This window comes from Silene latifolia, chromosome X (assembly GCF_048544455.1).
Source record: "Silene latifolia isolate original U9 population chromosome X, ASM4854445v1, whole genome shotgun sequence".
Taxonomy (NCBI): domain Eukaryota; kingdom Viridiplantae; phylum Streptophyta; class Magnoliopsida; order Caryophyllales; family Caryophyllaceae; genus Silene; species Silene latifolia.
The window spans coordinates 179,724,004-179,735,032 of NC_133537.1; the positions used below are offsets into that span (position 1 = coordinate 179,724,004).

At 44.0% G+C, this 11,029-nt stretch overlaps 1 non-coding gene across 1 annotated transcript; it reads left to right on the plus strand.

Moving 5' to 3' along the window:
* Positions 1-310: 310 nt before the first annotated feature.
* On the plus strand, positions 311-416 carry LOC141624776 (small nucleolar RNA R71). Its single transcript, XR_012534581.1, has one exon. It is a non-coding gene; the product is annotated as a small nucleolar RNA R71 (small nucleolar RNA).
* The last annotated feature ends 10,613 nt before the right edge of the window (positions 417-11,029 follow it).

Below are 11,029 nucleotides of genomic sequence, written 5' to 3' on the forward strand. Positions count from 1 at the left end.
TTGATACTTTGGTGATTTTGAGGCTTCTTCAAGTTTAGCCATAGCCTTCTCAAACTTCAAGTTGATGGTATCAATATGGGCACTAAGTTGAGCACCCAATTGAGTAATAGAGTCCACTTCATGCTTTCCTCCTCTAGTAGGTTTGCGAGGTCTACTATATTGTGAATTATGGACCGCCATTTCCTCAATCTTGTTCCAAGTTTGATTATCGTCAACTTCGGTGAACATTCCATTTGATCCCATGTTGAGAATGTTTCTTGAGTCTTCATAAAGACCATTCCAAAATTGTTGTACCAATAACCACTCGCTAAGTCCATGATGAGGACATGAGCGACAAATTCCTTTCAACCGCTCCCAAGCTTCATACAAAGATTCTTCATCCCTTTGCTTAAACCCCGTAATTTGAGCTCTTGCATGTTATTTTTTTCTGGAGGGTAGAATTTTTTGTAGAAAGCTAGAGCCAACTTCTTCCAAGAGTCAATTCCAAGAGTAGCTTTATCAAAGCTTTTCAACCATTGTTTTGCGGTGCCGATTAGAGAAAAAAGAAATAAGACCCATCGAATTTGGTCTTGAGTAACACCAGTTTGTGAAATCGCATCACAATAGTCACAAAAAGTCTCCATGTGAGAGTGAGAGTCTTCACTAGGCATTCCCCCAAATTGGCTTCTTTCAACTAATTGGATAAATGCGGATTTTGCAATGAAATTTCCGGTTAAGTGTTGTGGTATGGGAGTACCATTGGGTAGGTTCTCCTCGGTTGGTACGGAATGTGATGAAAATTTAGGCATTGTGGGTTGATTTTGTATTTGATTTGGTGGTTGATTTTGTGTTGGGTTCTCCTCACCTTCTCTTGCAAAACGGTTGATGAACTCAAAAGAATGAATATCTACAACCTCACCAATTCCTCTCAAAGTGTTTCTAGTAAGCCTTCTATTGGTTGTCAAAGTCCTTTCAATCTCGTGATCAATGGGTAACAAGTTACCTTGTGATCTTCTAGACATGCAAAATATCAAACAACTTGAAAACAATTAGAACAAACCTTGAGGAGTCTTACTTCCCCAAGGCAAAGAAAGACACAACTAATAACAATCTAAGAAAATCAAATCAAGTTAACACCGTCCCCGGCAACGGCGCCATTTTTGGTCGGACTCACTTGGAGCTTAATTTTCGGTTACTTGTCGTTAGGAGCACCTAGACCAAAACAATATTTGTAACTTCATAAACAACTTTACTATTAGTAAAGAGGCAAGTAAAGGTCAGATCCCAAGGGACGGGTATTGATGTAGGATTTTCGAATGCAAGTAGTGGTGTCTAGGGGTGTCACAATTTGGGTTGAGATAAGAAGATCACTAAACTAAATAGCAATAAAGGTAAACAAGCAAGATGATTAAAATGAGATGTAAATAATTGATTAAAGGCACCAGGGTGTCATGGGGTCATAGGGGATTCATGGGAATTGATCATACAAACATATTCTCAAATTATAAGCAAGCAATTATTGTTGTGATAGATCGAGTTGGTTTATATCTTACAATCCTAGGAAGGTTTGGGTCCTGGAGCCGAATCGATTAGATTGTACAACACCTACAGGTCGACTTAATCCTCTCTACTCAACTATATGCATGGTCTAATGAGACTCGAGTTTGTTTGTGTCTTACAAGTCTCATTGAAAAGGTAAATGATGGGTAAAAAATGCAAGGATTCATAGGCTCGCATTTCATCAAACATAACATGTGCATAAGTTGAGATCACAACAAGCAAGCAAATAAATTATTAAAACATATTAAATTAAGCATGAATCATCCCCCATGTTGGTTTCCCCTAATTACCCATTAACCCTAGTTAAGGAAACTACTCACTCATTATCAAGTTTAACATGTTAACAAGGTTGTCAATCATATTAACAAAGCAAAACATGATGAATAAATGAAGATGATTAACAATAATTAAAAAGGGATTAAGAGAATTATACCTAATGATGATTCCAAAATAAACCAAAGAATAATAGAAGTACTTGATGAATGATTGGAAGGTTGTCAATCTCCCAACAATAACCCAAATAATCTTCAATTACCCAAAATAAAAGATGAACAAAAGAGAAATTAAAGAAATGAGATTCGTATTAATATTTGATTAGAAGTTGGTTACAAGATTAAGAAGAGATTAGAATGATATAAACTGCACTAAAGATTGATATGAAGAACATCCTTAATCTAATTAGAGTAATGGGGTATTTATAGTGGGGATTAGGTACACAAATTAGGGTTTTCTAAGGGCTTAAATGACGATTAAATCCTTGAGGAATCGCTCCTCTCAGAAAACGATGCGGTTCTCCTTTTTCTCGGTCTTCCAAAAATATGCGCATCTTTCATGGAGCAAGAAGAGGACGTATGGGTCTGTAAGACAATCCGGGCGTCCAAGGGTCGGGACGAGCGGATTCTGGGGTGGCTGGACGGGTGGCCTGCTGGCTTGGACGAGCGTCCTGGGAGGCTTCTGGACGAGCGTCCCTATGGCAAAGACGCTCGGACTCTTTCAGTCTTGGACGGGCGTCTTTATGGTTGGACGAGCGGATCTCGTCCCAGCCATCCTTTTCTTCTTTTCTTCCTTTCTTCTTCCAATAATCCTCCGGGATTTTGTCAGGGATGCAAAGATTTCTTCATCATTGCCCATCTACTATAATATGTACAAAGGCCTTCTAGTCTTGTCTTCTCTTTGATGCTTTGGTCATTAGATTCGATCAATTTAGCTCTATTTTGCCATGAAAATGCAAGGTTTGCACTCCTCTCCTACCAAGGAAACAAAATCTCAAAGAATATGCAAAACAAAGGACTAAAGATAGTTGTAACACCCCCATTTATTTAAGGACCTGAACTAGGACTCCTCAGATAAATGATGGTGTTACCATCTCGGAAACCCGAGGCAGTAGATAACAAAGGAAAGAAACACAGTACTTTATTATAATGTTTAAAGTGACATTACAACTGAAATTAAACAAAGTCTCCAAATACGACCAAAAGATAAGTCTGATAAAACTATTAAAAGGACTAAGGTGGGCTAGGCACTAAGTCAGTCATCCAAGCTCTCTTCCCGGCCAGCTCCCATCAGTCTCTGAATACCTGTCAATCTGCTCCCCAATAATTGGATCATCACAGGCGTACACGAATACACGGGGTCGACCACGAAGGCCGAGTAGGTAATGATATATCGTAACACAAAACACATACTCCTCCATCACCAACACCGTCATCACAACTCACAACCCGGACAACCCTTGACCATACCGATCCCCGATAGACTATAAATATCGACCGTAGCCGATCGCATTTCGGCTTGTTGAGGACACCAGGGCAAGTCTGCAGAACCCTTTGGGCCTTATCACCATGTCATCATCACCACCTCCACCAACTCCAATGTAATAATATAATAAAACAGTTCAACAATAGTACTTAACGAAATGAAATCAGGCAATCATATTACAACATGTAAATCACCGATTTAGTCAATCCGATCACATAGTAATATATCAAGTCCAGTGTATTCCCCTACCTCAAATAGCGGTAATAAGCTAAGCTGCAGATCAAGTATTCCACAGAAACTCGCCACCTAAACATATATATATAACATAATTAATTCTCTTACTAATCCCGTTCCCATAATCAAAAGTTACTATAAGTAGAAACTTTCCCAATTTAGAAATTACTAAAAATATAAGTTACTCAAAATAGAAAGTTTCCTAAAATGGGAAGTTTCCCAAAGTAGCAATTACCAAAAATAGCAAGTTACTAAAAATAGTAACTTTCCGAAATAAAATCCCGACTCAAAAGCTTAATTACATTATTCCGTCACCGCTACTTAAATTTAACTTAATAATCAAAACTAATATTGTAAATAATGGAAATATACATATTCCCGACTCATTAAAATAAAAATCGCAACAAAAGACCCAAAATACAAGAATCCAACCCGACTTCCAAACACCCCCTCTTCAACCCGCCTAAACTCTCCCCGTCAGCCACCAACCCTCACCGCCGACCACCAGGCCTGACACCAGGTCTGGCCTGGTCACCTCCCACCACCACCAACGTGGTCGACCCACGCCGGCGGTCAGAGCCACCACCACCAACACCTGTTCACCACCTACCGCCACCAAAACGCCATGAACGACCCCCTTTTTAACCCGACACCACCACGACACTCCCCCGCCACCTTACCAACCACCACCATTGCCACCGCCGCACGGCGACTCGACACACGTGGCACCACCGATTCGACCTCCCCCGAGTCCACGGTGGTGCCACCCCTTTACCCTATGTCTGAAATGCAACCCAAAAACGCCCCACCAACCCCGACACCTAAACACCACCACTGCAATCACCACCAGCGATGACCACCACTCTAACCACAACCACCGGACTCGACTCTACACCAGCAACACATCCCACAACCCCACGACCACCACAACAGTCCCTAAAAGATGCACAACTCGAAACAAAACAGTGTGACAGAAATGAAAACAGGGAACCTTACCTGTGACGGCCGTCGACCTGAGCTTTTCCGACCAGTACAACCGCCCTCGACCCCTAGCAACGACTCCCCTGGACTCTTGGCAGACCCTACTCCCTCCACACTCACCGGCGAGCTCTCTTTGGCCGTGTATAATGCTTGAACGTGAAAGGAAAAAGGGGTTGATGTTTGTGATGTAAAAATGACGGTAGGGACGGGAATAGGGTTTTAAAGGTGTATTAGGGTTTGTTTTTAGGGTTTGGTGAGGTAAAATGGTAGGTGGGTAAATGGGTAATAAGTGGGTAAATGGGTTATGACCCCTCGACCCAAAAATGCCACTCAATTAATAACCCGACTCATTTCGCGATATAAATTAAACCATTAATTTTACGCTTTTATCATTACCTTTACGTCACCATTAAATAATAAAACTCGCCCAAACGATAATAAAATACGGGGTATTACAGTCTTCCCCCCTTAAAAAGAACTTCGTCCCGAAGTTCGCTCCCATACCAAACATGTCATACGAAAATATAAAAGACATCTCGTATAACTAACACGGTCAAACACACAACTAGACTATATAAACACGAAATGTTACATTCTACCCTCCTAAAAAGAAAGTTACGTCCCGTAACTTACCTCAAGTGAACAGATGTGGATAACTCTCTCTCATCGCGGCCTCGGTTTCCCAGGTAGCCTCCTCTGCTTTATGATTAGACCACAACACTTTCACTAAAGCCGTCTCTCCGTGCCTGGTCTTCCTAACCTTCCTGTCCAAGATCTCCTTAGGCGTCTCGATGTAAGTCAACTGCTCATCCACCTCGACCACATCATGGCTCAAAATATGCGAAGGGTCACTCAAATATCTCCGCAACTGAGAAACATGGAAGACATTATGTACCCTGGCTAAAGCTGGTGGTAGAGCTAGCCGATATGCCACTTCTCCAACTCTATCCAGGATCTCATATGGCCCAATAAACTTCTGGCTCAACTTTCCCCGCTTCCCGAATCTCATCACTCCCTTCATCGGGGACACTCTAAGAAGTACTTTCTCCCCCACCTGGAAAGAAATGTCGCTCCTCCTAGCGTCGGATAGCTCTTCACGGGTCTGGGCAGCCCTCATCTTCTCGCCGAATGATCTCGCACTGTTCAACCATCTCTTGAATCATCTCTGGTCCCAAAACTACCGCATCAGCTCGATCATCCCAACACACGGGACTCCTACACTTCCTGCCATACAGAGCCTCAAATGGAGCCATCCCAATACTAGCGTGGTAACTGTTGTTGTATGAAAACTCAATCAACCCCAGTCTATCCTCCCAAGACCCGCCGAACTCCAAAACACAAGCCCTCAACATGTCCTCGAGTGTCCGAATAGTCCTTTCGTCGACCATCCGTAGCTGGATGAAAAGCGGTGCTCATCTTTAATCGAGTACCCATTAGTGATCAGAACTCTCCCAGAATTTGGATAGAAACCTGGAGTCTCTATCGGAAATGATATCCTTAGGTACACCATGCGGCTTCACCACATCGAACATAAGCCTTGGCCAACTCGGCCTTTACTCCAAGTATCCTTCATGGGAATAAAGTGAGCCGACTTGGTTAGCCTATCCACGATCACCCAAATCATATTGTTACCTTTCGGAGTTCGAGGCAACCCAACAATGAAATCCATGGAAATGCTTTCCCACTTCCACTCTGGCACATCTAGTGGTTGAACCTTCCCTTGCGGTCTCTTATGTTCACCCTTCACTCTACGGCATGTCAAGCATCGAGCTACGAACTCAAAGAACTTCCCTCTTCATATTCGGCCACCAAAAGGTCTTCTTGAGGTCCTTGTACAACTTATCTCCCCAGGATGAACCGAGTATGGTGTGGCATGTGCCTCGTAAGAATCTTCCTCTTCACTCATCATTATCCGGAACACACCACCGTCCCCCAAACCTCAGACTACCATCAGCATGGATAACAAACAAACGGAATCAACCCCAGCTTCACTGTTCTCTTGTCGCGCCACTTACGAATTCTAGCATCGGTTTTTCGTAGCTCTACGATCTCCTCATATAACTCCGGCTCTACGGTCAAGTCCCCAAGAGTCTCTCCTTGCCGAATCACGTGGATTCCCATCCCCATGACTCATTATGCATCCTCACTCTAGATCTAGCACTGTTCAAAGCATGGATGGATTTCCTGCTTAAGGCATCGGCTACGACATTCGCTTTCCCCTCATGATAAAGTATCTCCATGTCATAGTCGCCAATCAATTCAATCCATCTCCTCTGTCTCATGTTCAACTCTTCGTGTGTAAATGTACTTTAAGCTCTTGTGATCGGAAAACACTTTGAAGGTAGCCCCATAAAGATAGTGTCGCCATAGTTTGAGCGCAAACACCACAACCCCCAACTCTAGATCATGAGTAGGGTAATTCTCCTCATAGGTCTTCAAGTGTCGAGAAGCGTAAGCGATTACCTTCCCGTTCTGCATCAATACGCACTTTGGACCCTTCTTGGAAGCATCAAGTATACACCTCGAAATTATCATTCCCATCCGGTAGTGCAAGGATAGGAGCTGTAGTGAGTCGTTCTTTGAGGGTTAGAAACGCCTCCTCACAACTCTCATCCGAAACAAACCTGTTCTCCTTCCGCATTAAGGACGCCAATGGCTTTGCGATCTTTGAGAAGTCCTTGACAAATCTTCGGTAATAACCCGCTAGCCCCAAGAAGCTTCGGATCTCACCCACATTCTTAGGACTCTGCCATCTCGTCACTGCCTCAATCTTGCTAGGATCAACCGACACCCCTTCCTTGGAAATCACATGGCCCAGGAAAGCAACTTTCTTCAACCAGAACTCGCACTTGCTCGGCACTTGGCATATAACTGGTTCTCCTCCAAGGTTTTCAAGACTAACCTCAAATGTTCCTCATGTTCCTCCTCATTCTTGGAGTATACCAGGATATCATCGATGAACACAACCACGAACTTGTCCGGTAAGGATCGAACACCCGATTCATCAAGTCCATAAACATCTGCTGGCGCATTAGTCAACCCGAATGGCATGACCACGAACTCATAGTGCCCATATCTTGTTCGGAAAGCGGTCTTAGGTATATCCTCGTTCTTAATTCTCAATGGTGATAACCGACCTCAAATCGATCTTAGAGAAAACTCCGGCTCCACTCAATTGATCGAACAAATCATCGATCCTTGGCAAAGGATAACGGTTCTTGATGGTCACATTGTTCAACTCACGGTAATCCACGCAAAGTCTCAAGCTTCCATCTTTCTTCTTGACAAACAACACTGGTGCTCCCCAAGGTGAAACACTAGGCCGTATGTAACCTTTCTCTGCTAGCTCATCCAACTGCTTCTTCAATTCCTCCATCTCTTTCGGCCCCATACGGTAAGGTGGTTTAGAAATCGGCCACATTCTCGGCTTCGATCAATGGAAAAGTCCACTTCTCTTTTCGGTGGTAAACTGGAATGTCCTCCGGAAATACATTCTCGAACTCCCTCACCACTGGAATCTCGGACACCTTAGGGGTCTCCGACTCACTATCCCACATCTGGCACAAGATTAATTGGTCCCCTTTCCTCAGACTCGACTTTAGGGTGTTAACGGATATGAATTTGACTCTTGGCTTGACCACATACCCCTTATAAGACACTCTAGTTCCCTTAGGTCCCCTCAAAGAGATTTTCTTCGATAGCGATCGATAAAAGCCTTGTACTTCCCTAACCAGTCCATCCCGTAATCACCTCAAAACCCCCCAAGGGAAATTCTATAAGGTCACAGTGAAACACAACCTCTCCGATCTGAATTGGTACCCCAGTGTAGACTCTATCACAAGACACCGACTCCCCCGAAGGTACCACTACCGAATCAACAATTCTATCATAAGACTTAAGGTTTAAGACTGCGGCATGTTCCATGAGATATAAAGGAATGTGTAGCTCAGAATCAAACAACACAAAAGTGGGTTTAGAGTTAACAGAAATGTACCGGTCACCACATGAGAGTCATTATTAGCTCGCCTCCTTGCCCATGGCGAAGAGCTTGCCACCGGACTTAGCCCCACTCGATTTGAAGAAGCGCTCCAGCATTGTTTGTTCCCTTCATTTGCAGTCTTCTGAAAGTTGGTGCTCCCACTCTGTTGGCTCTGCGATTACGGTTACGGTAGTTGTTGTAGCTCCCTTGGTAGCTGTTACTAGCTCCAGACCTCGCACCTCCCCATAGCGCGAGACATAGGTGTGCGATAATCTGTTATACCCCGACCCCACCGAACGAGAGCCACGAACCGGACATAGGTGCCCTATATCCACGGACCGATTCGCCCCGGATGATCGGCATTCAAACCTCTTGTGTCTGTCTTTCCACAGCCAAAACAAGTAAGCCCCGCAGAACTACCTCCCCGCCGGTGCCCCCGGCCGCCTCCACTCGAGCTCTCATACCCCCTGGGCACCGTTAGTGGAGTACCCACCATATCTGCCCGAACTCGCTTCTTTGCCCAGGTGTTATCGCTTGTGGTCTCCAGCTTTCTTTTCTCGGCCTTGCCTTTCTTATCCGCCTTGATGCTGTTCCGAGAGCCTCTCGGCAGCAAAGACCCTCAAGTAAATGTCCTGAACAGTAGTGGGTGGAGCTGCTGTGAGCCTCTTCTTGATGTCCATAGTGAGCCCCCGCTCAAACCTCATAGCCAGCATAGCTTCATTCTCGCCAAAGTCATCGGTGTATGAGGATAAGCGTCAAATTTCCGATGATAAGTCTCCTTTGTCATATCTTCCGTCATCTTGAAGGTGTCAAACTCCTCCCTTAGTTTGGCTTTTTGGTACTCGGGCATAAACTCATTCTTCAAAAGCTCTTGAAATTCCAACCAAGATACATGTCCCGTCTCAAGATCCCTAGCAACCTCTCGTATCTCCACCTTGTTCTGGTCCACCGAGTCCACCGGGTGTGGCCCTAAGATTGTGGGGCTTGATCCACCTGCAGCTCTTCCGGACATGCTAACGGTTCAAACAGTTGGTGAATTCTCGGCACCATTCCCCAAAGAATCGTGGTTCCCCCTCTCCGTGAATATTGTGGGGTTATGCCTTGCCACAATGGTACTCATCTTTCCCGGATCCAATCGTTTGGCCTTTAGGGCCTCATTCTCAGCTCGGAGCCTATCCAACTCCGCTTGGATGTCGTTAGCGGTATCCCTTCTCGGAGGCATGTCTATAAAAATCAAGAGAGTTAGTGATGTTCCCTGCAACACTAGAATTACTTAGTCAATTCTACCCTACATATCTAGCTAGCATGTTTCAGGGATCACATAACCGCATATCACTAGACATAACATCCATCTTAAATTCTTAAGCATCATGTACATAAATATCTCACTTCCTTATTATGCAAATTCTTGCCTCTGAATCACAATTGAACACATGTATACTTATACTAACAGTATATCACCTTGCCTAATTCTCACATCATGGGATAGTTTTTTTTTTTTTTTTTTTTTTTTCATGTTCAATATCACACAACTTTCCTACTCTACCCTTTTCTCTCGTATGATCTCAAGGTACCGGGTCAAGCGAGAGGGCCGATGGTTCGGTGTGAGGGGGCCCCTTACTCATCCCTTACCTTTAGTGTGCTCCTAATAGTTCTATCCCGGGGTTCATTTTATTTGACTCTTCCTAAATTCATTGGATTCATTGGTTTAGGCTTGAGGATCGTTCGCTCGATACCACTTTTGTAACACCCCATTTATTTAAGGACCGAACTAGGACTCCTCGGATAAATGATGGTGTTACCATCTCGAAACCCGAGGCGAGTAGATAACAAAGGAAAGAAACACAAGACTTTATTATAATGTTTAAAGTGACATTACAAATCGAAATTAAACAAAGTCTCCAAATAGGACCAAAAGATAAGTCTGATAAAACTATTAAAAGGACTAAGGTGGGCTAGGCACTAAGTCGTCATCAAGCTCTCTTCCGGCCAGCTCCCATCGGTCTCGAATACTGTCAACTGCTCCCCAATAATTGGATCATCACAGCGGCGTACGAATACACGGGGCCAGCCACGAAGGCTGAGTAGGTAATCAATATCGTAACACAAAACACATACTCCTCCATCACCAACACCGTCATCACAACTCACAACCGGACAATGACCATACCGATCCCCGGTAGACTATAAATATCGACCGTAGCCGATCCGCAGCCTTGTTGAGGACACCAGGGCAAGTCTGCAGAACCCGCCTGGGCCTTATCACCATGTCATCATCACCACCTCCACTAACTCCAATGTAATAATATAATAAAACAGTTCAACAATAGTACTTAACGAAATGAAATCAGGCAATCATATTACAACATGTAAATCACCGATTTAGTCAATCCAGTCACATAGTAATATATCAAGTCCAGTGTATTCCCCTACCTCAAATAGCGGTGATAAGCTAACTGCAGATCAGAAGTATTCCACCCGAAACTCGCCACCTAAACATATATATATAACATAATTAATTCTCTTACTAATCCCGTT